Source organism: Elephas maximus, chromosome 4 (assembly GCF_024166365.1).
Source record: "Elephas maximus indicus isolate mEleMax1 chromosome 4, mEleMax1 primary haplotype, whole genome shotgun sequence".
Classification (NCBI taxonomy): Eukaryota; Metazoa; Chordata; class Mammalia; order Proboscidea; family Elephantidae; genus Elephas; species Elephas maximus.
Window position 1 is genome coordinate 24,881,370 of NC_064822.1, and position 24,054 is coordinate 24,905,423.

Genomic DNA, 24,054 nt, shown 5'->3' on the forward strand with positions numbered 1-24,054 from the left:
CAAGAGAGGGAGAACCAGAAGGGAACCAAGGAGTAGATGTAGATATATGGGTCTCAAGCAAGGTAGATCTCACCCCCACCCCTTTCTGGGACAAGCCCTAGGGAAGGGGGATAAAAGGTCTGGGGAATCAGTGAGCAGAGAGATTCTGAGCCTCACCTCTGGGGAGGTGGCAAGATCCCCAAAACCAAAATTGCTGCTTGGGGCCCAGAGCCATAGTGGGTCTTAGATGGCCTCCAAGGATTCCCACAGCAGCATGTACCCAACCAGATTACACAGTAGCTCAGAGAGAGCTGGGCCTGAGGAGGCTTCACAGCGGCCACCCTCTCGTGGACATAACTTATCTCAGAGGACACAGGAGTGAACTGATGATGATTCAGGACAGGCTGCTGTGCCAAACCTTCTCCCTTCTCAGCACCATGGATCCACGGATGTCAGCTCCCCTACCCCCTGCCAAGGAAAGGAGGTGACCCGGAATTGCCAGAGAGAAAATTTCCTCCAAATGAGAGCTCAAGATGTACATTAAATTTTGTTTAGAAAAATAATGTTAGATTTCTTTCACATCCGAGTTTGTGGACTGAGATGAGTCCTTGTTAGAGTGTAATGATGACAGTGATGATGAGGAGGAGGATGGCCATGATGACCATGTGGATTACCAACACTCCTTGAGCACTTATTATATGCCTGTTTCTCCGCTAAGATAAGATACCACCTGTCTGTCAGTTCGCCATACTCTGGTGGCTTGTGCATTGCTCCGATGCTGGAAACTACGGCACTGGTCACTCCCAGTGGACAGGTTTCAGCACAGCTTTCAGATGGACTAGGAGGAAAGGTCTGGGGATCTACTTCTAAAAATTAGCCCACGAAAACCCTATGGATCACAACAGAATATCGTCCAATATAATGCTGGAAGTGAGCCTGCTGGGTTGGAAGGCACTGAAAATACACAATGGCTGCAACAATGGACTCAAGCATACCAATGATCTCGGAGACCGCAGAGGACCAAGCAGCAATTTGTTTCTGTTGCACATGGGGTCACCATGAGTTGGCGCTAACTTGCCAGCAACTGACAACAGCAAAGTCTCTGCTAAAACTTTACAGGCGTTAACTCACAAGATCTTTACAACAGATACAAAAAAGCAAAAAAACCCAAATCCGTTGCCGGTGAGTTGATTCTGACTCATAGCGACCCTATAGGACAGAGTAGAACTGCCCCATAGAGCTTCCTAGGGGCAGCTGGTGGATTCAACCTGCCTACCTTTCGGTTAGCAACCAAGCTCTTAACCACTGTGCCACAACAGATAAAAAAAAAAAAAGGTACTATTAAATCCTCATTTTTAAGGAAATTGAGGCACAGAGAGGTTAAGTAATTTGCTCAAGGTCACATGGGAGGATGTGTGATTTGAATGTAGATAATCTCAATGACCCTTAGTGACACACTTATGATTTATAAACCAATGGGCCAGAAATATTTTCCCCTTCTCTTAAACTAAAGCCTTCTTGTGGGAGTTTAAGCCATTCCTCTTTGTTTTGTTCTTAACAGGGAGAGCTAATCGTTGCTCATGTGATCCATATCTTTTCTCCATTTCCTCTTTTTCAAGCCAAAGTGACCTCAGTTGCCTCAGCTCCTCCTTAGAGTGGCTGTGACCCTAGGTTTCACTATTTCCCTATTTCTGAGTTGCTCTCTGCTTTAGTTTCTGGGCCTGACCTGGAATGAAGGTGAATGTGTGTAAGTACAGAAGAAGGACAGTATCTTTATGATTCCAAATTGCAGCATGCTGATACGGAATTTAGCAATATCTTTGAACAAGAAACAGCTCATTGCTGTGATCTCCCATGATCCCTCAACTCAGCTGCCATGCTGTACACATGGCCCTTCCTCCAAGTCCTCTGGGAAATCAGCTATTTGGCCTTATGGAGACTGGCCTATTGCTGGGCCCTGTTATCTGTCCATCTAAATTATGGTGGCAGAGAAGATAAAAATACAAAGACCAAAAAGTCATTTTTCTCCCAGAAAAGCACTGAAATTCTTTAAGCCTTTCATTCTCCCTGCTTTTCTGCCGATAACAGCGAATGACGGCTTCTGCCCCTGCTTCTACTGGTTTAACACTGGGGTTATAAGAATGTAAATGTCTTCCGAGGAAAGATACGTTTGGGGGATTAACTCAACTGTTTCTTTTATTTATAAAATTTTAGTTGTAAGAGGAAGAAAGAACCTGCTGAACTTAGACTTTAAGTCATGATCTTGAACAGGAAATGGAGACCAGAGAGCCCCATTCATTTGGGTTCAGACCTCCTGGGAATTGGGTAGGTCAACTGTGGGGACTCCATTTTAGTTGATATGACTTTAAAAGCTTCTATTTTAAATCCAAGGACTGTTATACTTAAACATATTCATGTTTGGATCAGGTGACATAATCAATGACACTGACTTTCTTTAGCATTTTATCTCATTGACTGACAATTATCACTTTCTCTTCATGCCAGTTTCTCAACGTGAGGTATATTTAGCAAATAACTATGGCCTTTTTTCCTTATTACCCATTTTTCCCTACCAGTTGCCCTTGAGTTGACTCTGACTCATGGCGACCCCATGTGTGTCAGAGTAGAACTGTGCTCCATGTCCTTTTTTTTTTTTTTTTTAATTGTGGTGAAATTATTCCATGGAGTTTTCAATGGCTGACTTTTTTAGAAGTAGATCACCAGGGGACTTTCTTCCAAGGTGCCACTGGCTGGATTCGAACCACCAATCTTTTGGTTAGCAGCTGAACATGTGAACCACTTGCACCACCTAGGGACTCCATTTTTCCCCTAAATTCTCTGTAATTTGTCATTATCCACAATCCGTTATTGAAGCTGTTGACTTAGAAATCGTCAGAAACTTTAATTTGGTCAAATTAAAAGAACTTCTCCAGTGTTATTTTTGTTGATTGACCTGAGATTTTTAACACTATTAACTACCTCTCCCTCTCCTTCAAACCTCCTTAATCCCTGGCTTTCTTGGACACCCTATGACCATTTCTTCTCCTGGGAGGCAACTATCCTCTCTGGGGCATTCTCCAAGGCTTGGCTCCTGTCTCCAGACTTAATTCTTTCCACATTAATCTCGGATTATTCCCCTATCTTCAGCTGTCAGCATTATTTATGTGATTCCCAGTCCACATCTCCCACCACTGTCTCTCTTTAAACTCCCAGCCGGTATCTCCCACCACCTTCTGAGCAATTTGTTAATTTGCTTTACCCTGGCACCTGGTGCTCAGCAGATCACCTCACAACCCCACCTTCTTACCTGCAAGTCCATCCCCTCTCTTCACTTCTCTCCTGATGACACTCTCAGGTCATCTCGGAATCACTCCACTGGAAAACTCCGGGTTGTCTTCGACTCCTTTCATTGGACGTTAAACTCCAAGGGGCAGGGACAGTGTCCACCTTTGTCACCACTGTTTTCCTGGAGCTTGGCACGGTGCTTGGCAATAGCAAGAACTCAAACTACTTATTTGCTGAATTACTGAGTTTTCTTTTTCATTACTTGTAGTCCTTCAGCCTCCAATATCAGTAACCCATCTACCAATCTGCAGGTAAGTATCTGGGGAGGCCGTGCAGGGTATGGGTTACGAGCATGCGTTCTTCAGATAGACTGTCTGGGTTTAAACCTTGGCTCAGTGGCTTATGAGCTGAGTGACCTTGAGCATGTTAGTCTTCGTTACTTAGTGCTGCCACAACAGAAATACCACAAGTGAGTGACTTCACAGAACAGAAACTTATTGTCTCATAATTCGGGAGGCTACAAGTCTGAATTCAGGTCGTGGCTCTTAGGACAGGTCCTTCCTGGTCTATTTCAACTTCTGGTGGCTGCCAGCAATCCTTGGCATTCCTGGGCTTGTAGATGTATCTGTCTCCTTGTCTGTCTTTTTCTCCCCCCTCCCTCCCCGCCTGTGTGTCCCTATGTGTATTCTGTTCTTTTTATAACTATAATTTAGAAGGGCTGAAGTTTAGAATCCACCCTACTATGTTATGACCGCATTAGCATAGCAGAAGAAAACCCCTATTTCCAAACAGGATCATACTTACAAATACGGGAGCTAGGATTCCAACACATATTTTTAGGGAACACAATGCAGTCTATGACGATGTTACTTAACCTCTCTACACACACGTGCATGCACACACACACATGCGTGCACGCACACACACACATCACTCACACATTTGTGCTTGGTTTACTAACCTTGGAGACTTACGAATTCCGCAAGCCTGATTTTGACCGTGTTCATTTATACCTATCTCTCCGCATATGAATGTCAAAAGCAGCCCTACTCATTCTGGCAATTTCTTTGTCTGTCTAATGAGGGAAATAATAATACCTAGCTGGGTTTGTTCTTGTGAGGATTAAATTAGATAATCTATGTAAAATAGACATAGTAAGTGGTCACTAAATATTATGTATTGTTATTGTTATTGTTGTTATTACTGTTATTATTATGGCAGAGAAGAGGCATGAACTAGGCCTGGGTGAGATTTGGAAGTGGGCAAGGTGTCCTGAGGACATTGTGTCAGGATAACAGGGTAAGTGACAGCGGGATGCCAAGGTCCAAGGGATGTTTAGGGCAGAAGATGAATAACTGATGGGTGTGCCCTGCTGGCACAGTGGTTAAAGTGATTGACAGCTAACCGAAAGGGCGGCGGTTTGAAACCACCAGCTGCTCCCTGGGGGAAAGATGTGGTGGCAGTCTGCTTCTGTAGGGATTTATAGCCTTAGAAACCCTATGGGGTTGTTATGAATCAGAATTGACTTGATGGCAGTGGGGTTTTTTTTTTTTTTTGATGAAGAGTAGCAAGAGAAAAGGCATATTGAAACTGATCTGGTAGGGAAATGAGTCTCAAATTGCTCTTCATGACACTGGGGCTTTGTTAGAGGGGTCTCAGTGGCTTCAAGGGTGAGGATGAGGGTAGGTGGGGGTGAGTAAAGGATTAGAAGTTAAAAAGTACAGGGCAGGCTGAATGGTCTGGGGGAATGTGCTAGGCTTGTACTTGGATTTGACGAGAGCGCTCTCCTTTTATCTGTTTTATACCTTGGTGTTCTGGATAAGGTCTACCTTGAAGAAAGGGTCCTGGTGCTTAAAAAAAAAACGATGGAAATCTCTGGTGTGGGCCTTGATGGCAAACCCAGGAGACTGAGCCTTATTGTGGGTAATGAGGAAGCCATGGGGGGATTGATGGAAAAGCAGCAGATGCTTTGGTAAAACCATTTTTTTTATACATCGTTTGGTCGTGGTGTGTGTAATTCTCTAGAAGGAGGAATTAACACGTACTCCAGGCAGAAAGAGCCAATAAGACGCTGATTCCTCATTAAAAAACACCCTCTCTCTCTGCCCCTTCCTGTCTGTTCCCTCGGCCAGCATCAGAACACAGCTGTCATGGCGTTGTGCCTTAATCATAGCATGGTCTTCTGTCTTCTGCCTTTAGATCCTGCCCTTCTATCCAATTTCACCTCCCTAAACATCAATTTTGTCACTTAATTGTATGTTCCAAAACCTCCAGTGGTTCCCCCTCGTAGCATAAAAACCAAACTCCTTTGCATTCAAGACCCCACAGTGTGACAAACTCTTCCTTCTGATCCTATCTGCTGCTAGTCACCTAAGGAGCACGGATGGAGTGATGGTTAAGCACTCAGCTGCTAACCAAAAGGTTGGTGGTTTGAACTCACTCCATGGGTCTGCAGAAGAAAAGACCTAGTGATCTGTTCCCATAAAGATTATAGATTGGAAACCCAATGGGGCAGTTCTACACTGTCCTATAGGGTCCATATGAGTTAGAATTGACTCAGTGGCACATAACAACAACTAGTCACTCGTCTCCAGCCAGCTAAAGGTTCTTGTTGTTGTTGCTCTTGTTAGGTGCCGTCGAGTCGGTTCCAACTCATAGCGACCCAGTGCACAACAGAATGAAACACTGCCCATTCCTGCGCCATCCTTACAATCGTTGTTACGCTTGAGCTCATTGTTGCAGCCACTGTGTCAATTCACCTCGTTGAGGGTCTTCCTCTTTTCCACTGCCCCGTACTCTGCCAGGCATGATGTCCTTCTCCAGGGACTGATCCCTCCTAATATGTCCAAAGGTTCTCACAGGACCCAGTACTCCCAGACATAGCACATTTATTTTCTCTCCTGTATTTCATGCTATTGCCTGGTCCTGGATATACCCCCCCCACACACACAGACACATGCACAACACACATACACACATCCATACATAGTTTCCTAAGCTGGTAGACTTACAAATTCCGCAAGCCTTTCTTGACCATGTTCACTTATACGTGTCTCTCCCTGCAGGAATGTTGAAAGCAGCCCTGCCACTTACATATTCATTCTGACAGCCATCAGTATTTTTTCTGGTGACAAGTGGAGCCTAGAATAGTGCTGGACTCTTTAAACCAGGTGCCTTTGAGTCAACTCCAACTCATGGCAGTGCCGTGTGTGTCAGAGCAAAACTGTGCTCCATAGGGTTTTCAGGGGTTGATTTTTTGGAAGTAGATCACCAGGCCTTTTTTCCAAGGCATCTCTTGGTGGACTCGAACTCCAGCTTTTCAGTTAGCAGCTGAGCATATTAACCATTTGCACTACCCGGGGACTCTGCTGGGCTCTTTACACGTTACCAATCCAAAATAAATTTAATCCAGTTGTATTGGGGACGTCTCTGTTTCTGTTACTCCAAAACAGGAGCGCCATCTTAAGCCACCTTCAATGCTGAGGCCACCTTCTGAGCTCCCCGCTTGCTATCCACAGCACCTGGTCTCCTCACCCAGCCTGTAGAGAACCTTTTGGGTCATAAGACAAGAAAACTCAGAGATTTGGAGTGGTAGCCCGCATTTTAAGAAACCGCTCGAACCCAGCCAACATTCCTTCCCACAGGGATTTTATGAAATGTCTTCTTGACAAATGTCAGCAGCATTGAGATTCACCACAACCATGTATTAAAGGAACAAAAGCCTTGCCGCTGACAGGCCTGAACAGCCGAGCTCAATTTCCTCTGGGGAATAACCGGCTGAGGAAGGGCAGAGTCTTTGGTGTTCTCATCTCCTCCAAGGCCTGTGTGTTCCAATCAGGGACCATGAGGTGAAATTCCGACAGGGCTGTAAACACTCTTCCCTGTAACCACTGGCAAAAGTGACAAGGACAATTTCACAACTTGCGGCTGAGGTAGAGAAAAAGCTTTTCCTGTTCCTCACTTAGCCCCAGCCTCTACTCGTCAGCACCTAAACAGCACCACACATGGAGGCATGAAGCTTTTCACTGATGCCACTTCATCTATAAAAAGCTCTCTTTGCCTCGGAAGTGCCAGTGTTCTAGTGAGAGACAGACTATTTACAAACCTGCTTCACTGGCTTCCTCTTTCAAGACACAGGAACTACAGCAGAGATGGCTCGTTACCATTGATGAATAGTCCCCAAGGTCCTTGGCTCAGCTGTGCTAGTCATAAGTTGTACCAGGTAGCAACCATGCCAGGGTTTGGTCCTCAACCAGTAACTGGTTGCCATTGAGTCGACTCCAACTCATAGTAACCCCATGTGTGTCAGAATAGAACTGTGCTCTGTTGGGTTTTCAGTGGCTGATTTTTCAGAAGTATATGGCCAGGTCTTTCTTCTGAGGCACCTCTCGGTGAACTCGAACTGCCAACCTTTGGGTTAGCAGCCAAGCGTGTTAACCTTTTGCACCATCCAGTAACTCCCTCTGGTCCTCAAGGAGCTCCAAATTTAGATGAGGGGATGGGAGCTGCCAAAAAATAAAATTAGATGAATAATATATAATGTTTACAGCAAGCTCAGGCTAAATGCCAGAGCATTTCAGAGAGAGTGTTATAGGAGATGGGAGGCAGCAGATCCCTGTGGGCTGCCTTATCAGCGAAGGGTCCAGCAGCAAGGATAAACAGGACTTGAGCTTGACTTTAAAGAATGAGAGAACTAAGCCAAGGGAGGAGAGGAGGCTGGCTTCTAACCCAGACACTGGACCCAAGACTAAGGCAGTGACTCAGCCTGCTTCTAGACTTGCTGTGTTTCTCATGTGAGCATATAGAAATAAAGGGAGCTTCCTTTTACTCTAAGCAGCTCAGGTGTGAGGTGTCAACACACAGAGGAAGTGACCTGAGTGGCAGAGGATGGTGCAGAGGGAGCCGTGGTCATACCTCTACCTCTGTCACAGTTGATTTCTGGTCACACTTAGCCCACCCTGTGGGGTAACATAGAAATCAGTAGTGAGGCCAGATATTGTGAATAAGCTTCTGAGCCTTGAGTTAAGATGTGGCTGCTGTCATCTCCAGAGTCCCTGGGTGGTGCAAACGGTTAACATGTTTGGCTGCTAATGGAAATTCGGGGATTTGTGTCCACACAGAGGCACCTCAGAAGAAAGGCCTGGGAACCTATTTCTGAAAAACCAGCCATTGAAAACCCTATGGAGCACAGTTCTACTCTAACACACATGGGGTCACCATGAGGTGGAGTCGACTCCACCGCAACCAATTTTGTTTATTTTACCGTCACTTCAGCTGCCACAAGGTGGAAAAGGTAAAACAGAGTTTCAGGGGACAAAATGGAAAAGCCACGTAGGCTAACAGAGACCAGTCCTCCCACCTTATTTGCCTTCAGTACGGGAATCCTGTATTTTTATGGGGAGCTTATAAATAGTCGGCTCTCAATTTTCTCACCACGTGGGAAAAGGAAGAACCTGGAAATCCTCCATCCCTGTAGAATTCTCAGTCCCAAATTTCAGTCATGATTTCCATCTTCTTTCTCATAAAATCTTTGCCCAGAGCCATCACAAAATGGTAAAATTGTGTGATTTCTACGTTATCTTTCTGTCTTCAATCAATAAGTTGGCTGGCTGTGAGCGAGCTAATTTGGTGCTCCGCCGCCCCTTCCAGTTGTGCTTGCTAAAGCAGAGGGGTCAGTGAAAAAGAGGAAAACCCTCAACAGGAGGAATTAGCACAATGGCTACACTGATGGTTTCAAACATAGCAGTGATTATGAGAATGGCGCAGAACTGGGCAGTGTTTTGTTCTGTAGTACACACGGTTGTCCACTATGAGTTGGAACCGACTTGACAGCACCTAACAACAACAACTTCCAGTTGTATAATGAGATTGTGCTAGTGTAGGAGTTTAATAGTCTTGTCCAGCATTGGCATTTTATGAACCTCTCCAGGTAACTCTATTCCCTTTTGACTGTGCTTGTGAGAAGACTGCTGAACAAGTGGCGGTATGGTGCAGTGGTTACAGCATTGCCTCTGGAGCTGGACAAAGCTGGGTTCAAACCCAGGCTTGGCCACTTAGGACCCTCTCTTCTCTAAGACAGCCTCTGTGGTAGGGGTTGGTGGTGAGCATCAGATGAGCTAATATGTGTAAAATGCCTACCACACTGCCTGGCTCATAGCAACTACTCACAGCATGTTAATATAAAGAACACAAAAGTTCAAAAGTAAAAAGAGGGAAGAGAAAGGTATTCTAGATAAACCAGACCTAAATATGAGTCAGACTTGAACTGAATTAGTGTAAAGACTGTTGTCTAATGGGTCTGGGGCAGGATTGGGACCCAGGTTCTAGCTCAGCAATGTAATCCGAGGAGAAAATCAATGGAGTATGTATGGATTGAATTGTGTCCCCCCAAAAATGTGTGTCAACTTGGTTAGGCCACAATTCCCAGTATTGTGTGGTTGTCCTCCATTTTGTGATTGTAATTTTATGTTGAGAGAATTAGGGTGGGATTGTAACACCACTCTTTTTCAGGTCACCTCCCTGATGCAAGGTAAAGGGAGTTTCCCTTGGGTGTGGCCTGTCAAGAGATAAAAGGAAAGGGAAGCAAGCTGAGAGCTGGGGGACCTCATACCACGAAGAGAGCAGCACCAGGAGCAGAGTATGTCCTTTGGACCTGGGGCCCCTGTGCCTGAGAAGTTCCTCAACCAGGGGAAGATTGAGGACAAGGACCTTCCTCCAGAGCTGACAGAGAGAAAAAGCCTTCCCTTTGGCTGACACCCTGAATTTGGACTTGTAACCTACTAGACTGTGAGAGAATAAATTTCGCTTTGTTAAAGCCATCTACTTGTGGTATTTCTGTTAGAGTAGCACTAGATAACTAAGACAGAGTGTTAGCATTCTTAGCAAAATATAATTTGTCATAAAGACAGCACAAACCAGACTTATGCCTTTCAAGTGTGGACACAGCTGCAAAGAGTGATCAGCGTTTACCGGCATGTGCCGTCCTCTCCAAGCTCACAGTGAGAGAGGACAGGGCTCTCTGGGACTGATTTATTATGAAACTTGTATTCTTAGCAAGGTAAGGGTGGCTGGGGGTGAGGGTGTTGCCCACTGCTTAGTTAATTAAGGAGTAGACAGGCCATGGATTGATGTGGGCAAGAAGTCCCAGATGAAATCTTTTTACCTTTCGGTAGGGAGAAGGCTTTAATCGTAAAAAGAGAAGGTTATCATACCCATCTTCCCTAAGCCACGTTTTAAAAACAGCTTCTCTTTTTTTTTTTTCTCCTAAATGTTCCCTCAAAGTACTAGATCTTAAATTAAATTTTAATTTAGAGGTTTTTTTTTTAATTAAAAAAATTTTTTTATTGAGAGCACTTTTATTAGTATCTTAAGTGCAGGGAATTTCCCATCAGCCTAGCAACGACTGAAAGCTGAAATGAGCAGTTCTACAATTAACAAGCCTGAGGTTGTCTGGCTCAGCGCTTGGCTCGCTGTAAACATTATATGGCCGGCCTGGAGCTCAGGAGCACGGCTGGGAAGATAGATAGCCCACAAATCTGCTCATTAGGTCATAGACGCATCTGTTTCCCACCTTGCAGGCCTGGTCCCGGGGGTTTCTCTTTATGCCTGCCCTTTTATTGGGGCTCCCTCCTATTTTATAGGGAGGCAACTCAGTGTACCTGTAAGTGGCTTGTCTGCCAGGCACCATTACTCCATATATGGAAAACAGCACAAATGAATTACAGCCCTGAAACTGAGCTGGATTTTCTTCTCCCCATGCTTTCCAGCAGAAAGATGGAGTACTCTGTTTTATCTTAAAAGTGGTAAGTATGGGAATGGGATTCCAAGGAAATGTGAAGGGAATTCAGTGAGTTCTGGCACTCCTGAGGGGAGGAAGCATTTCGCTTTGAAGTTTCAGGAAACAAAAGGGGATTGATTCCTATGAAGCTGACTCTGGGGGAGTGTTTGAGCCAAAGGGGCAGGAACCCCAAGCCAGTCAGAAAGTGCAGCGCCTTGGTTGGGAAGTCCTGTTACTGCGAATTAAAAAAAAAAACCAAACCCGTTGCCATCAAGTCGATTCCGGTTCATAGTGATACCATAGGACAGAGTAGAACTGCCCTAAAGAGTTTCCAAGGAGTGCCTGGTGGATTCAAACTGCCGACCTTTTGGTTAGCAGCTGTAGCTCTTAACCACCACGGTGCCACCAGAGTTTCTGTCCCTGGGAATATAGGTCATTAATTACATCTTTATGTGCTACTTGCCTCGATGTGGTAACTCCATTATGAGTTGCACTGATTTCAAGAAAGAATAAAAAGTAAAATAACAGTAATAAAATTTGGGAGGAAATGTACACACTTAGGAACGAACCTAGAGAAATCCCTAGGTGGTGCAAATGATTAACGTGCTCAGTTACTAATCAAAAGGTTGGAGGTTCAAGTCCACCTGGAGGTGCCTTGGAAGAAAAGCTTGCTGATCTACTTCTGAAAAATCTGCCATTGAAAACCAGATGGCACAGTTCGGGGCTCTGACACATATGGAGCCACCATGAGGAGGGCGACTCATGGCAACTTGTTCAACAAACCTAGAAAGCTGGAAGACTCATACTGTTTCCTAGAGTTTCCCTGTAAATGAGATTGAGCAGGAAAAGAGGGGTATGTTACCAGCTCGGCCCACTTGCCGAGTGGGCTCTGGGCATTGTCAGGCAGTGGGCACCCTGGCTTTTAGGTCTTCCATTGTGCACGTGGCTGTCCGGGGCTGTCTCAGCAATTCAGATTCAGGAACTCCAGTGACTGCCCAATACACACATTTCTCTGAAAATGTGCCAAGCCTGAGGGCTGGTCATAGGTATTTGCATCATGCTACATCGAGTTCAGGACAAACTTCTGGTCCAGCAAGTTTCCATGGAATGTGATCTAATTGGACAGGCATGTGCCCCTCGCCCTCCACCACAGGTGGATCCAGGATTTGTGGGACCAGAAGTTCATTCAATTTGGGAATAAGGAGAAGAATAAAAAACCAGTTGCCATTGAGTTCACTCTGACTCATGGCAACCCCGTGTGTGTCAGAGTAGAACTGGGCTCCACAGGGTTTTCGAAGCTGATTTTTCGGAAGTAGATCTCTAGGCTTTTCTTCTGAGGCACCTCTGGGTCAACTTAAATGGCCAGCTTTTCAGTTAGAGGCAAACATCTTAACTATTTGCATCACTCAGGGATGCCAAGGAGAAGAATAATATATTACAAATGTAAAATGAGGTACAGAGCCTTAGAAGGGGCCTGAGCAGGGCTGAAGCTCTGAAGCTTAAGTTCTACCAGCTTCTTGGTAAACCATCTCTGCTCCTCTCATGGGTTATCAGAAAAGGGCAGCCAGGGTATGCAGGACTAACTTACCCTTTGGGCTTGGAGTCACAGCACGCTTTGGACAGGGAAAAACGGTGGCCTTAGTAGGCTTTGATTCTTCCAACAACTAAGGCTGCTTGTAGCATCTCTTTGTAATTGGTTGGTGTGGAGTCGATTTCTATTCATGGCAATTCCACGCTTGCGGAGTAGGACTGTGTTGCGAAGTCTGTGACCTTTTGGAAGCAGACTGCCAGGCCTGTCTTCCAAGGCCCCTTTCCGTGGGTTTGAACCTCCGACCTTTGGACTAGTAGTTGAGAGCTTAACTGTTTGTGCCACCCAGGGACTCCCAGAATCTCTTACCTAGGGAAGAACAAAGAAGGCCTGTGTCCCAATCCTCCAACGTTGTGTAATGCGTGCTCTCCTGGGGACATTGTTCTTGCAGCTTCACCACCCCTCCTCGGGCCTAGCAAAGGGCCTGGCACACACGGTGCACGGTGAATGCATGCTGAAGTGAGGAATTAAATGGAAGAAGATAATAGCCAGATAACCCAAGGTAGAATGAAATTCCCCAGCTGGGCTGAAAGGTGAGGGGGCTCCCTTACCGCACCTAGGAGTTGAGTGTCTTCTTCATGCTCTGCCCAGATGGGCTCATAAATCTTTCCTTGTTTATAAATGGAAGGGACTCCTCTGAGGGCTCCTTGGGTTACAAAGGGCTGTCAGGTCTAAGATCATTGGTAGATGAGCTTCTTTCTCTCTAGGTAAATTGGTGTTGAAATATATGTAGATCTAAACCCGTCTGCATTCACAAATCCTACTACAGTCATCCTTGGCTCTTATGTTAGGATTGGAAGAGAATGCCTCTCCCTGCCAGTTTTGTCATTATCTGTGCATCTAACAAGCACCTCCCCCTGTGAGAGGTAGAAAGAGGAGGAGACTCTGCCTTAGTCTCTGAGCTGTGGACCAGGTGCTCCTCCCATCCCCTTAACTCAGGCTCTGGAACACGGCTGGCCCAAGAGCCTCAGCAGGGCCTATGGAAGCTTTCCTCTGTCTCCTTTCATAAAGAATTCAGAAAGCCCTGGGTCTCCCCTTCCAGTCTTCTCCAAGGAAGGACTCAGAGGATAGCTTAGAGCTGAGGAAAATACAGAGCACACAGGGAAGCCAAAAACAAAGTGCTTAAGGACACTGTCAGACGCAGCCACGTGGGTGTGTAATAGAGAAAAGACATGGTGAGATTACATTTAGGTGGCAATTTGTTGTAGGGGGAGGTATCCAGAGCCAAGAGATGGCTGACACCTAAGGAAAGCAGCTGAGCATCCTAAGCAGAGGAGGAAACCAACTGAGTACCCTTAGAAAGGGACCGATAAGGGTGGGGACTATGTACTGAGGCAAAGGCAGAATGTACTAGGCAATTAGGCAGAGTGTAGTGAGGGGGAGTGAGCTGAGATAAGGGTGATGAGTAAAGGGAAACAGCTCTCGTGGACCGTGCTGATAAGTTTTAACTGCAGAACTCAATAATCACGCTTTGGTTGTCACTATGTATTGAGGTGAAGGTAGAAGTATTGTCTTGGTCATCTAGTGCTGCTATAACAGAAATACCGCAAGTGGATGGGTTTAACAAAGAAATTTATTCTCTCACAATCTAGGAGGCTAGAAGTCAGAATTCAGGGTGCTAGCTCCTGGGGAAGGCTTTCTCTCTCTGTCGCCTCTGGAGGAAGGTCCTTGTTATCAATCTTCCCCTGGTCTATTTGCTTCTGAGCCCAGGGACCCCAGGTCCAAGGGACATGCTCTGCTCCTGGGTCTGCTTTTTTCATAATAGGAGGTCCCCATGTCTCTCTGCTCGTTTCTGTCTTTTACATCTCAAAAGAGATTGACTCAAAATACAATGTAATCTTGTAGATTGAGTCCTGCCTCATTAACATAACTGTCTCTAATCCTGCCTCATTAACATCATAGAGGTAGGATTTATAAAACATAGGAAAATCACATCAGATAACAAAATGGTCGATGATCATACAACACTGGGAATCATGGCCTAGCTAATTTGACACACATTTTGGGGGAACACGATTCAATCCATGACAGGTGTTATACAGCTGTAACAAGCACCACAAATTGGTATTGGCTTCAAATAACAGACATTTATTCTGTCACAGTTCTGGAGGTTGTAAATCCAAATTTATGGTGTGGGCAGGGGCCATGCTCTGTCTGAAGGTCCTTCTTTGTCTATCTAGCTTCTAGGAGTCCCAGGCATCTCTTGATCTGTGGCTGCGTCACTCCAATCTCTGCCTCCTTCATCACATGGCCATCTTCCCTCTGTGTCCTTCTGTCTTTTCTCCTCTTTTTATAAGGATACCAGTCATATCAAATTAGGATCCACTCTACTGTAGTATGATCTCACGTTTACTTAACTAATAACCTCTTCAAAGACCCTATTTACAAACAAGCTGGCATTCACAAATACTAGGAGTTAACCAAAACTCATTGCCATCGAGTTGATTCTGACTCATAGCGACTATACAGTGCAGGGTAGAATTTCTCCATAGGTAATCTTTTTTTTTTTTAATCTTTATGGAAGCAGACTGCCACATTTTTCTCCCAAGGAACAGCTGGTGGATTCAAACCAACAGCCTTTCAGTTAGCAGCTGGGCACTTTAACCATGGCATCGCCAGGGCTCCTGCTTGGAGTTAAGACTTCAGGATATCTTTTTGGGGGGACACAATTCAATCTATCACAGGTGTTGAACAGGATACAAAGAGGAGAGAACGACATACAATGAGAGAACATCTGGAACAGGACTCCTCAGGGAAGAGGAGGCTCACCAGGGTCATCCCGAAGGGAGAAGTGCTTTGGCTTACTTTCACCATGAGTGATGTGTTGTGAATACCTTTTCTAGACCACATAGTCCACGCGACCTAGGCTTAAATAGACTGCTCAGGCCAGAGAGGAGGTTGAAGTCAGAATATTCTAAAAATGATCAGTGTCCTGCCTGAGGAGTTCTATGTCAATCAGCTCCCAGGTCAAGCTACAACCTTCTTTTGGTCAACCCGTGACAGCCCAAATCCACTTCAATTAATCTATATTGCCCTCTGCCTTGCCAAAACCAAAAACCAAACCCACTGCTCTCGAGTCGATTCCTACTCATAGCAACCCTATGGGAAAAAGTTGAACTGCCCCATAGGATTTGCAAGGCTGTTTTTTTTTTAATCTTTACGGAAGCAGACTGCCACATCTTTCTCCCACGGAGCAGCTGGTGAGTTCAAACTGCCAACCTTTCAGTTAACAGCCAACAACTTAATCACTGCAACACCAGGGTTCCTTTTGCCTTGAATGTTGGGTACTGTTGAGTTGGTTTCAACTCATAGCAACCCCACATGCAACAGAATGAAACATTGCCCAGTCCTGAGCCATCCTCACAATCATTGCTTTATTTGAGCCCATTGTTGCAGCCACTGTGTCAATCATCCATCTTGTTACGGCCATTCCTATTTTTTGATGACCCTGTACTTTACCAAGCATGATATCCTTTTCCAGAGACTGGTCCCTCCTGATAACATCTATAAAATACATGAGACGAAGTCTCACCACCCTTACTTCTCAGGAGCAGTCTGGCTGTATTTCTTCTGAAACAGATTTGTTTGTTCTTTTGGCAGTCCATGGTATATTCATCATTCTTCCCCAACGCCATAATTCAGATGCATCAATTTTTCTTCAGTCTTCCTTATTCATCATCCAGCTTTCACATACATATGATGCAATTGAAAATACCATTGAGTCGGGCACACTTTAGTCCTCAAGGTGACATCTTTGCTTTTGAACACTTTAAAGAAGTTTTTTGCAGCAGATTTGCCCAGTGCAATAATACATACTTTGATTTCTTGACTGCTGCTTCCATGGGTGTTGATTGTGGATCCAAGTAAAATGAAATCCTTGACAACTTCAACCTTTTCTTTGTTTATCATGATGTTGCTTATTAGTCCAGTTGTGAGGATTTTTGTTTTCTTTATGTTGATGTGTACTATATTGAAGGCTGTAGTCTTCAATCTTCTTAGTAAGTGCTTCAAGTCCTCTTCACTTTCAGCAAGCAAGGTTGTGTCACTTGCATATAGCAGATCCTTAATATGTCTCCCTCCAATCCTGATGCTCTGTTCTTCTTCCTATAGTCCAGTTTTTTTGATTATTTTGGATATTTGTCCTATAGGGTCGCTATGAGTCGGAATCGACTCGATTGAGTGAGCATGATGACAGGATACAACACTGACACACACCTTTCCTGACTTTAAACCAAGAAGTATCCCCTTGTTCTGTTTGAACAGCTACTTCTTGGTCTATATACAGGTTCTGCATGAGCACAACTAATGTTCTGGAATTCTCATTCTTCACAATGTTATCCGTAATTTCTTATGATCTACACAGTCAAATGCCTTTGCATAGTCAATAAAACAAGGTAAACGTGTTTCTGGTACTCTCTGCTTTCAGTCAAGATTCCTTTGCTTTTCAGATCTCCCTTTTTAGTATGAAGTCTTTTATGAGGTGACCCAGTATTATGTATGTAACTTCTCAGTGATTTTTCTTCTCATATCATGTTCACCTGCTTGAATTCCCCATCTTCAAATTGCATGATCTGCCTGCCTATGTGTGATAGTTAAGGTTGTGTGTCAATTTGGCTGGGCCATGATTCTCAGTGGTTTCCCAATTATGTGACAATGAAGTTTGGAAGTTATCTAATGCTGCAATTTGGCAGTTATGTAATGTTGTGGTCAGCCAAATAGTTGTAAGGGGAGTTTCCTAGGGGTGTGTCCTGCATCAAATATATATATATATATGGACACTCTGGCAAAGCTCACTCACTTGCTACGGAAGCTGCATCTGGCTCATCATAATCTGACTACTGGTTCTTGGGACTTGAGCCAGTGGCCTGCCATATTGCCTCCCAACCTTGCAGTTCATAGACCTCTGCAGCTTGTGAGCCAGCAGCCTACCATCTTACCTACCCATCTTGGATATGGTCAGCCTTTGCAGCTATGTGAGTTAGGAGAAGCCTCCAGCCTGACACCAGTCCCACAGACTTGGGACTTGCCAGCCTCTACAATCATGTGAGCCATATCCTTGAGATAAATCTCTCTCTCTATATATATATATGTTTCATTGTTTTGCTTCTCTAGAGAACCCAGCCTAAGAAATTTGGAACCTAGAGTGATGACTCAGCCTCCAGTAAAAAGAGGGCACTGCTAATCCATGGTGTGTAATATTAATACACAAGATATCACCAGCAATAGATCAAGTGTTGGTAAGAAGTGATGCCCTGGGTGATCACATGTTTGATACTTTTCTACAATTTTATCAACTTTTCTACAATTTTATAGAGAAGCTGGTTGGTTGGTTCTACTATTGCTAGACAAAGTGGTAAAAAAAAGAGATGACGTGAGGGCTTCAGGGTCACAGCTCAAGTGCGGCATAAAAAACCTGAAAGCTGCCACTTATGCCCTGAAAGAAAGCCTTATTTCTTGTAGTAACAGAGCTGAAATTGCCAAAAAAACAAACCCAGAGTCTTATCCTAAGAGTGGCTGAATTAAAACACCAACTAAATTCCCAACCTTGAATGGTGTCTGAAGTTAAAGTGAGGACATTGATTGGGATGAAACGGGACCTTGAAACTTGGGATGGGGATGTATGGGTAGATAATCAGGAAGCTGGGGACTTTGAGCCCCTAATTCCATTGAATCCCTCCTACCAATAGAAACAGCCCTCTTACTCCCATCTGGCGATTACTCCACCTTTACCTGCTAAGCCACCCTGCCCTGTAAAAGCATTAGGCCCTCCACCCCATCTGATAAGATTAACCTAGCTGTGTCTGAAGAGTCTTTTTCTGAGATATCCCCTGCTCCAGCATCTGAGTCATTGCCTAGGGTAGAGTCTGAGTTACTGCCTGAAGGAGATGGCTTACAATAATTCACGAATATTCCAAAGACCTGCTTCTAGACCTATCACTAGGCTTAAGTTCCAGCGAGCTTCAAATGTGAAGTATAAAATGTGACCAAGGAGGAAGTATGCTACACTCCAAAAGAACTGCTTAACTTTTCTAATATATACAAACAGAAACCTGGGGGAATATGTGTGGGAATGGCTGTTAAGGGTGTGGGATATTGGTGCAAGGAACATAAAGTTGGACCAGCCTGAGTTTATTGATAAAATACAGATTCTTCATTCAATATTTCAGCTCAAGAGGTTAGAAAAGAATCTAATAGTTTATTTGGTTGGTTCACTGAAGCATGGATTAGAAGGTGGCCTATGCTAAATGAAGTTGAAGTACCAGACTTGCCTTAATACTGTGAAAGAAGATATCCAAAGGCTTAGGGAAATTGTTAGAGTGGATTTATCAGGTTAGGTCCACAGGCCTACACATGGACTGCCAAAAGGACACACCTTTTAAAACAGTGAGAAACAAATTTGGGAAGGGAGCCCCAGCATCCTTGAAGACTGCTGTAATTGCTATTTTACATAAGTCATATTTGGCAGTAGGAATTGCCCTAACAGAATTAAGACACTTAACTGCAATGGAGCTGGTGGTAGGGTCCTCGTGGCAGTACATGGGGTTGCTATGAGTTGGAACTGACATGATGGCACCTAACAACAACAACAGATAAACTATATATGATGTTTCCTAACAGGTCCCTGTGCAATAATAGATCTTTACCTGTTCATCATATAAAAAGAAGGATGATAGAAATAATTAGGTTTTTTTGGTATGCTGCGTGTTTCTTAAACAGCTCAACAGTATTATATAGAACTAATGGGAAGGTTTTCAAATTTGAGGAGAAGCTCAGTCTTCTGAGGCTAATTTTGTACAGGTAATATTTTATTAATATAAATATATTTCAGAGATTTTACATTTGCTAGGAAGGCCCTGAAGATTGATCAGTACCCTTACTGCCTGTGATATATTCCTACCTTAAAGAGAACCATCAACCAGATCCTTATGGATTAGTTATGTATAATACTGTAATAGAGATTTTACTTTCCTCCTTTCTGGTATTGTTAGTAACTGTATTAAATCAACCACAACCATTCAGGGTTGTTTTCAACAGGTAGTTTCTGCTTTCCCTGCCTGTTTGACTGTTGTTAATTGGTGTTATACTGACTTTGACTCATAGCAACCTTGTGTATAACAGAATGAAACATTGTCCAGTCCTGTGCCATCTTCATGATTGTCACCATGTTTGAGCCCATTCTTCTGATCATTGTATAGTGCCTTATAACCTAGTGGGCTCATCTTCCATCACTGTATCAGAAAATATTCTGTTGTGATCCATGAGGTTTTCATTGGCTAATCTTAGGAAGTAGACTGGCATACCTTTCTTCCTTGTCTGTCTTAGTGTGGATGCTCCACTGAAACCTGACCACCATAGGTGAGCCTGCTGGTTTTGAAATACTGGTGACATAGTTTCTAGGATCATAGAAACACACAAGCAAGCTACCACAGAATGACAACCTGACAGAAGGTGGTGGCATATTTGCCCTGAGTTTCTATAATATACAAGTTAGCATTGGGAATTTGGTTCTTGTCTTAGGCTGGGTTCTCTAGAAAAACAAAGCCAGTGAAGTGTGTGTATATGTCTATACATATATATATAGAGAGAGAGAGAGGTAGATTTGTCTCAAAGAAGTGGCTCACACAGTTGTAGACACTAGCAAGTCCCAAGTCTATGGGTCAGGCATCAGGCTGGAGGCTTCTCCTGACCCATGTACCTGCAGAGACTGACAAATCCAAGATTAGCAGGTCAGACAGAAGGCTGCTGGCTCACAGGCTGCAGAGGCTGAAGAATCCCAAGAACCAGAGGTCAGATGATGATCAGCTGGATGCAGGATCCAGAGTAAGTTTAGCCAGAAAATCCATATATAATATAGGATGTGAGCCACAGCCTGAGGAAGCTCCCCTTATAACTGATTAGCTGGGTCACATCATGGAGGATGATTACATCACTACATAACTGCCAAACTACTGAGAATCACGGCCCAGCCAAGTTGACACAGAACTTTAACCGTCAGAGTCCACCCCTTATAAACTTGGTGCCTATACACATCTCCTTAAGCCATATACAGTCTCTAAATAAAAACAATTACTAAGTCATACTTGTGCCTAGTATGATACAACTAACCTGTGTACTACTGAAAATGAACTAGCCTTGTTTTATAAGGTTTTATAAGGTAGGGAAGTGTCATGGACTGAATTATGTCCCCACGCAAGATTTTTGTATCAATTTGGCTGGGCCATAATTCCCAGTATCTTGTGATTGTCCTCTATTTTGTGATTGTAATTTTATGTTAAAGAGGATTAGGGTGGGATTTTAATACCCTTACTAAGGTCATATCATTGTTCCAATGTAAAGGGAGTTTCCCTGCGGTGTGGCCTGCACCACCTTTTATTTTACAACAGATAAAAGGAAATGGAAGGAAGCAGACAGTTGGGGACCTTATACCACCAAGAAAGAAGCACTGGGAGCAAAGCGCATCCTTTAGACCTGGGGTTCCCCCACAGAGAAGCTCCTAGTCCAGGGGAAGATTGACGAGAAAAACCGACAGAGAGAGAAAGAGTTCCCCTGGAGCTGACACCCTGAATTTGGACTGTGAGAAAACAAATTTCTCTTTGTTAAAGCCATCCACTTGTGGTATTTCTGTTATAGCAGCACTAGATGACTGAGACGGAATTTGGTACTGAGAGTGGTGTGCTGCTCTAACAGATACCTAAAATGTGCAAGCAGTTTTGAAACTGTGAATGGTTAAAAGATTCAGAAGGAAGTGAGGAGAACTGTTAACACCAGAGAGGGTGCAGGTGGTGAGAAACTGCAGCAGAAGACCACCAGCAGCAGTGAGCCAGCAGCAGCAGAACCAGGAGACCAGTGCTAGACAGCACTGGAGCTGAACCACAGAGTGAGAGAGCTGAGTGGTGTGCAGGACACTTCCTTGTGGAGTGGGGTGCCTATGGGAACTTATCAGTGGAGCTACAGAGTTTTGGAACACTTGCCCCAGCAGGGCAGATGTGGGTGTGAGGCCCGAGGGCTGAGAGGCTGCAGGAAGCAGAAGCTGAAGAGACAAGGAACTCAAGAAGCTGAGCTGCCTCAGTCACAAAAGGGATGGCCAGGACTTCTGGAGTTTCAAAGGGTGGAGCCATGGACTCTTGTATTTCTAAGGGTGAAGTCTTCACTCAGATGGACTAGGAGAATTGTGCTTCTAAAGCTGAGGGAGCAGAGTTGCTGTCCCAGTGGGCCTGGAAGGTGGAGCTGGAGAATGTGGCCAATACTTAAGAGTCTGGAGGGCAGGACTATTGTGTAAATGGTCTAAGAGAACAGAGCACTATTTTCAAAGCCTTGAGGACTAATGTAATGTGTTCTGCTGACTTGCTTAGTGCCTATTGTACCTTCTTTTCCTCCAATTTTTCCTATTTGTAATGGAAATGTCTAGCTTGTGCCTGTTCTGCCATTGTACCTTTGGAAACAGATAACTTATATTCTAGATTTCACAGATGAAGAGGAATTTTTGGATTTCGAACTTGGAGTTAAGACTTCTGCTATGATATGATGGGGTGAATATATTTTGCATGTTGTAAGAATGTGACTTTTGGGGGGACCAAAGGGGAAATGTCATGGATTGAATTATGTTCCCCCAGAAACGTGTATATTAACTGGGTTAGGCCATGATTCCTGGTATTCTGATTGTCTTCCACTTTGTGGTTGTAATTTTATGTTAAAGAGGATTAGGGTGGGATTTTAACACCCTTACCAGGTCACATCCCTGATCCAATGTAAAGGGAGATTTCTTGGTGTGTGACCTGCACCACCTTTTATCTCTCAAGAGATAAAAAGGAAACAGAAGTAAGCAGAGGGTTGGGGACCTCATACCACCAAGAAAGCAGCACCAGCAGCAGAGCATGTCATTTGGACCTAGGGTCCCTGTGCCTGAGAAGCTCCTTGACCAAGGGAAGATTGATGACAAGGAATCTTCCTCCAGAGCCGACAAAGAGAGGAACTGACACCTTAAATTTGGACTTGTAACCTATTAGACCGTGACAGAATAAATTTCTCTTCGTTAAAGTCATCTGCTTATTGTGTTTCTGTTATAACAACACTAGATGACTAAGACACCTGGTTATGGGAGAAACAGCACTATATATTGGACACTGGTTTAAAGCATATACAGCCTCTTGGAGAACATTGCCCCAACTGTGCAAGGAATTGCCACCTAACTGGTGCCATAATTTTGTCTTTAGAAGGTCATTTCATTGATCTTATCAAGCCAGCCAATTCAGGATGATGGGGAACGTGGTAAGACCAGTGAATTCCATGAGCGCGGGCCCATAGTCACACATTATTTGCTGTGAAGTGAGTCCCTTGGTCCGAGGCAATGCTGAGTGGGATATCATGACAGTGGATAAGGCATTCTATGAGTCCACGGATGGTAGTTTTGGCAGAGACATTGCATGCAGGGAAGGTAAATCCATATCCAGATTAAGTGTCTATCGCAGTAAGAATGAAATGCGGCCCTTTCCATGTTGGAAGCAGTCGAATGTAATCAACCTGCCACCAGGTTGCTGGCTGATCACCTCAAGGAATGGTGCCATATCAGGGACTCAGTGTTGGTCTCTGCTGCTGGCAGACTGTGCATTCAGCAATGGCTGTATCCAAGTGGGCTTTGGTGAGTTAAGTCCATGTTGCTGACCCCACGCATAACCTCCAACCCTGCCACCATGGCCACTTTGTTCATGAGCCCATTGAGCAATGATGGGAGTGGCTAGGGAAAGAGGATGACTGATTTCCATAGAACGCACCATCTTACCCACTTGATTGTTAAAATTCTCCTCTGACGAGATCACCCTTTGGTGGGCATTCACATGAGATACAAATAACCTCAATTCTTTGGTCCATTCAGAGAGGTCTGTCCACAAACCTCTCACCCATACCTCCTTGTCACCAAATTTCCAATTACATTCTTTCCAAGTCCCTGAACATCCAGCCACACCATACACCCATGAATCAGTATATAATCTCACATTTGGCCTTTTCTCTTTCCAAGCAAAGTGAACAGCCAGGTTCACTGTTTGAAGTACTGCCCATTGGGAGGATTTCCCTTCACCACTGTCCTTCAGGGAGATCCCAGAAAAGGGCTGCAGTGCTACCCGCTATCCACTTCTGAGTGGTACCTGCATATTGTGCAAAACTATCTGTAAACCAGGCGTGAATTTACTGTTCCTCAATAAACTGAGCATAGGGAGCCCCACATGAGGCCACAGGGCATGAGCCCGATCTCATATATACCACTTCCATTTAATGATGGAGTGCTGCTGTGCATGTCTGACTTTATGACTCTATAGCTTAGACAACACCCAGTTCATGAGGGGCAGCTCAGGCCACATAAATACTTGGTTGCCCATGGATAAGCATTCAGTCTCTACTAAGGCCCAGTAACAAGCCAAATCTGATT

At 44.4% G+C, this 24,054-nt stretch overlaps 1 long non-coding RNA gene across 4 annotated transcripts in view; it reads left to right on the forward strand.

Annotated features, from left to right (window-relative positions):
- LOC126074882 (uncharacterized) overlaps positions 1-21,070 on the forward strand; it is a 29,593-nt gene extending 8,523 nt beyond the window's left edge. Inside the window, exons 3-4 of one of the 4 annotated variants that reach the window (XR_007517036.1) lie at positions 3,533-3,575; positions 9,775-10,073. This is a non-coding gene — a long non-coding RNA (uncharacterized LOC126074882). Of the gene's footprint in view, positions 1-2,193; positions 2,362-3,532; positions 3,576-9,774; positions 10,074-21,013 lie in introns of those variants that run through there. The other 3 variants (XR_007517040.1, XR_007517038.1, XR_007517037.1) reach the window with 3 other exon arrangements.
- The last annotated feature ends 2,984 nt before the right edge of the window (positions 21,071-24,054 follow it).